Raw genomic sequence first — 6,140 nt, forward strand, 5'->3', positions numbered from 1 at the left:
AGCATCCACTTCTGTATTTGCCAGGCACTGGCATAGCCTCACAAGAGACAGCTATATCAGGGTCCTTTCAGCAAAATCTTGCTAGCATATGCACTAGTGTCTGAGTTTGGTGGCTGATTATGGGATGGAATCCCCTACTATTCTTTTCCTTTTATCAAAAGCTTTTGGCTGGGCAGTGGTGGTGCATGCCTTTAATCCCAGCACTTGGGAAGCAGAGGCAGGTGGATTTCTGGGTTCGAGGCCAGCCTGGTCTACAGAGTGATTTCCAGGTCAGCGAGGGCTACACAGAGAAACCCTGTCTTGGAAAAAAAAAAAAAAGAAGAAGAAGAAGTTGGAAAAATTCATAGGGCTATGGAGGATGAGAGTTGGGGAGCCCAGCCAGAGTCCCACTTCCTCATTCAGCCCAGCTGTCCTCTTTCACCCCCAATTTTACCCCTCTCTTCCTCACAATAATTGACATGGCACTAACCACAAGGTTAAGTAATCCTCATCAGTGCCAGCGAAGGTCTATCCTTGTCAACTTTCCACATTATCCTTCAGAAGGAGGTTCATGTGGGAAATTTTGCTTGCCTGTGTGTTCCTTCTTCCTGGGCTGGACCAGGTAGCCCCTACACCCCACCCCCAGACCAGGCACGTTCTCAGCTGACAATGTTCCTCCAGATACCATCAGCCAGCCTTTGTTTGGCCAGCTCTTCTTCTGAACCTCCTTTTTTTCTTTTGCAACCCTTTAGGTCTTTGTCGGGTGTAGGCTGGTTACAAGGACATCTGCTGGCCAGTGGTCAGCAGCTGGACCTTTGAAAAGCCAGCATCTCAGCCTCCTCTCTTGGCCCCACCCCCAGCCACCCTATCCTCCCTGTCCCACTCCCAGGAAGCTGCAGAGAGAAAGGAATAGCTGTGCAGCTCCTGGCTTCTCACTCCGCATCTTGCTCTTAAATTGGAGGCCTCTGGGGCCAGGAGAAACTGGACACAGTGTGCCCAGCAGTCTAATAGGACTGGTTCTTTTTCTGAAAGTTCCCCTATTGCGGAAAAATAAAATTATGTGTTTAATTTCTGAAACCCAATGCCTCATTTGCCTTGGCAGCCATTCTGCCTGGCTTGCCTGAGAGTCTGGCAACACAAGTAGACTGATTAATACCAGCTCAACTTGCTCCCTGGAGGAAAGTGTTATTTACTTGACTATTTTCTTAAATCCTCTTTAATTGACTTGTATTTCAGTATAATCATATTGGTTTTAACATGTTCGGTCTCTGACTACCGGCCCCAATGAAGCCCAGAAGAGCTTCCCACTCTGTACGCTCTCATCCCCTTCACAAAGCAAGATTTTGTTCAACCCAGTGATTAGAAACGGAACATCACGTGTTCTACTCCTGGGATGGGCAAGTTCTAAGTGTACTTTCATCCCGTTAGTCCTGGATCCCTGGTAGAAAGGGAAAGAGATGAGGCTTCTCAGGTCAACAGGGCTTTCTGTTCTGTATTCTTTCCTCCCTTCCAATCTGAGATCCCTTCAGATAGCGACACCACCCCTATGTCCTGACCCTCCCTTGTGAAGCCCCCAAGGATATCAAATAGCAAGTGTTGGAAGGGGACACAGAGGGACTGTGGAAAGACTGGGCCCCAGATTTCCCCAACAGTGAAGTGTAAACACAGCTGTGGAGATGGGTGTGAGGCGCCCTCCCTCCCCCAGTTCCCACCCAGAAGCAGAGAAAGGCCGCCTGCCGAGAGCAACCAAACAGGAAAACAAAGCGAGGCGCAACCTAAACGCCCAGCAGGAAGGTCACCAGAAACTGGGGCTGCTGCCCAGGACTTGGTGTGACCAGTGGAAGAGCCAGACCCCTCCCTGAATGCTTAGGGGCCAATACAATTCCAAAGCCAGTGGAGGTCTGGACATGATGGAGCCTGGAACCGTGGCTTGATTTTGGAAGCCTCTCTGTTGCTGGACACTTTGTCCTCTGAGCTCAGAAAACTCACTTTCTGCCTTAGGTAGTTAGCCTCTGGCCCCTAGCGGCTTAGGGATGGTAAGAATGCATTTGATTCAGCAAGCAAGAGCAAGCCCACAATAAACCCTTGTCCGGGGCAGTTAGAAACTTCAACGCTGAGCCTCCAAGCCAAAACATTAAACAGGACTTCCTCAGCCTTTGTTAATTACGAAATAAATAATTCCAGCAGGAGGAGCTTGCCTCTTCAGGAGATTGCTTGATGGGGAGGTTGTGTGGGTGGGTGGGGAGGGACGGGCATTGTGGTACTCCAAAAACTCCAATCCCATGGCTAGGCTGATGTTATACCCATCTCCCTCTCCAAGTTCAGCTCAGTTACTGCAGGACCTTGATCTCTTGGGACACACCTTTGGCATAGCCCTGGGAGGCAGCAGGGTAGTAGCTCTGGTCAGCTGGACAGCTAATGAGCTGTGCTTCCTTTCTGGCCATCAGGAGCCTCAACCGTAAAAGTGAAATTGCAGAGCTAGAGAAAACAGAAACGATAGCAGCTGACAAACATTAAGCTCTCCTGGGCCTGGGCCTATTCGCAAGATTTCTTCACAGGGATGCTCTCACTTCACATGAGTCAGGGATATTCTTCCCCTCCTTTTACAGCTGAACAATTGAGGGCTTACACGATTCTAGAACTTTCCCTCAGGCTGTGCAGCCATCAGCTATAATGGCCAGGATTTGTGTCTTCACTCAGCTTCCTTAGCCCGTGCTCCAAAATTCTCTGCTACCCCTCCCTCCTCTGAGGTCTTCTAACTCTGACATCATGATTCTGGATCCACTCCCTGGCTTTCTGCTCTTACCAGTGGCGCCAGAAACTGAATCTATTAGGGGCTCCAGTCTGCTGGTCCAGAGGGAAATAGCTGAAAGTTAAGGGGGCTCCTCACTTCCTCTGTACTAAAGATGCCAATCAAAGCTAGACACTCCACAGACCCCCATATCAGCAGGGAACAGGCTCGGTGGAGGACAAACAAATCCTAGCCAGGCAGGAAAGGGGAGGTCCCTTGGCTGGGTAACTTCCCCTTTCTCTTTCCTGGTGTATCAGTTTATCAGGACACACACTCCCACACCCCCACACCCCACTCCACTCCACTCCCAAGGATTGTATTGGTTCTATGTAACATTGTGGGTAGGATGGGTTATCCAGCTACATATAGATCTCTTCCAGAACAAGTATATGCATCTATATTGTTTGTAAATGAACAAAAATAAAACACACAAGACAGGCATGGCAGTCCAGTGTCTGTAATCCCAGCATAGGAGTCTAGTAGGGCAGTGGTGGGACACACCTTTAGTCCCAGTGTTCATAAGGCAGAGGCAAGCAGACCTCTGAGTTGGAGGTCAGCCTGGTCTATAGAGTGAGTTCCAAGACACTCAGAGCTACATAGTAAGTCCTTGTCTCAAACCCCTTCCTACCCCCTCCCTCGCAAAAAAGAGCACATACTAATCTTTCAGAGGACCAGAGTTCAGTTCCCGGAACCCACAATAGGTAGTTCACAACATCCTGTAACTCCAGCTCCTGGGATCTGACTTCCTCTCTGGCCTCCCTAGGCACTTGTGCTCACATGGACACACACATGGACACGCACACACATACACCTCACATTTATTTATACATTTAACAATTTGTTATAGTGAATGTGAATATATGTAATCCTTGCAAGATACCTGAAAAATAGATATGATTATTCCCATTTTACAGAGAAGGACACTGAGCTCAGGGAAACTGCCATACGGTCTATGGCCTCACTCTGCTAAGAAGGAGAGCTGAAATGCCAATGCATATTAAAACTGAGTCCAAAATCTACATTATTTACAATAAAAGGAGTATTACATAATGAACACAAAATTATGAGACTGGAGAGATCCCAAAATATCTTAAAAATATAGTTGTCAGATTGTTATCATATGTGACTATGATTATGGGTCACTTCTTTTTAATTTTAAAAAACTTGCCATTTATCTAGTGAGACATGCATATGTCACAGTGAGTGCAAGTCATAGTCTGGCCTTGAACTTGGCTGTCTCTGAGAATGACTTTGAACTTCCCTATCTTTCTGCCTTCGCCTCCCCAGAGCTGAGACCCAGGCACAACCACATCTGCTTTATCTAGAGCTGTGGTGCTAGAGATTGCAAGATTGGTGGTAGCTCAAAATGACCACTGTTGTAAAAAGTTAAGTAAATGTCAAGATGTTCTCTTCCCAGAATTTGCCTCTGGTCCTTAAGTTTACCAGCTAAGAGATAGTCCTCTGATTGTTTAGAGAAGCCCACACAATGCCTCTGGTCCTTAAGTTTACCCAATTAAGAGATAGCCATCTGATTGTTTAGAAAGGCCCACACAATGTCTCCTGTCCTTAAGTCTGCTCCCTTAATGCAGTTAAAGGTTAACCAATGATAAACTGCCAGCCCTAAACTGTGACTGAGAACTGCTCTAAAAAATGTATAAAAGGTGTGTGCTTTAGCTACTCGGGGTCACTTCCATTCCGATTTCAGGATGACACCAGCATGCTGGATCAATAAACCTCTTGCGTTTTGCATCGATCTCAGTCTCTGCATCGCTGTGAGTGGGACATCCTGGACATAAGGCTTCTCGGGTCTTACAAGACCAAACCAAGCCTGGTGCTCACTGGATTGGTAAGTGCTCAACCAGCTGAGCTGCATCCCTGGTAACTTCTTTTCAGATATACGTATGTTCACAAAGTCCTAGGCCTTTGGTCATTAGCTTTACGTGTATCATCTATACTGATTGGTGGGGTACATCAAGTCATCCCATCTGGCAGATATGAAACCAGCTTAGAGGGGTAGATGCCTCAAACAAAGCCATTCACAGCTAAAGAAGCAGTGGACCTGGGATACAAACTCAAGCCTACCTAATGGAGAGCACTCTCTTAACAACAAAGGCAACGACAGCAATAGCACTACAGACAGACTGACAGCAATAGCACTACAGACAGACCGTTGAGGATAGCCCTGGGGCTGTTTGTATTGTGATGGGAAAGGTGGGGCTGGAAGTTTTAGAGGGAAAAGAGAGGAAGGAGGAGGGGGAGACAAGGAGACAGAGGAAGTCTGGAAGAGGAGGTGGAAAGAAGATGGAGCAGAACCTGAGAAGCCACAAATAGAGGGAATCTCATAGTTGGGGAATAGCGTAGTGCAGTGGTAAATCTGCCCAATCTAGGTTATAAATATTGTAACTGAGCTTATAAATATTGTAACTGAGTTGTATGTTCTTTGCATGGGCTTATTGGGGTTGGAGATTTACTGCAACAAAAGACTATGGCCACATTCTGCTCTAAGTATTTTATGCCTTATAACTTATTGTTAATTATCCCCTGTATTAGTCACTTGGACATCACTGTGACCATAGTACCTGAGAGAACCAACTTAAGGCAAGAAACATTTTATTTTGTTTATAGTTTCATAGTTTCAGCCCATCACAATAGAAAAGGAAGGCATGGTAGACAGAGCAGCCCAGGTCATGGTAGTGGGACCAGGTGACAGAGGCTGTTCATGTCATTGTAAACCAGAAAGCAGAAAGAAACATAGAAACCACAGGCAGGATTCATATATTCATACATATTGTGCAAAAGCCCTTTCTTAGTGACCTACTTCTTTGATGATGTTTCTAGAGAGGTTTAACTGAGGGAAGGAGAGCAATTCATAATGTGTGTGGCATCATCCAATGAACTAGGGGTCTAAGATTGAAGAAAATGGGGACTGGGAACATGGCTCAGCGGTTAATAGCATTGGCTCCTCTTCCAGAGGTCCTGAGTTCAGTTCCCCACAAACACATGGTGGCTCACAACCATCTATAATGAGATCTGATGCCCTCTTCTGGCATGCAGGTATACATGCAGATAGAACACGCATATACATAAAGTAAATATTTTTTTAAAAAAAAAGATTGAAGAAGATATGGGGAGAGCCGAGCGTGGTGGCACCTGCCTTTAATCCCAGCACTCGGGAGGCAGAGGCAGGCAGATTTCTGAGTTCGAGGCCAGCCTGGTCTACAAAGTGAGTGAGTTCCAGGACAGCCAGGAGGACTATACAGAGAAACCCTGTCTCAAAAAACCAAAAAAGAAGAAGAAGAAGAAGAAGAAGAAGAAGAAGAAGAAGAAGAAGAAGAAGAAGAAGAAGAAGAAGAAGAAGAAGAAGAAGAAG

This window comes from Mus pahari, chromosome 14 (assembly GCF_900095145.1).
Source record: "Mus pahari chromosome 14, PAHARI_EIJ_v1.1, whole genome shotgun sequence".
In the NCBI taxonomy this organism is placed as follows: domain Eukaryota; kingdom Metazoa; phylum Chordata; class Mammalia; order Rodentia; family Muridae; genus Mus; species Mus pahari.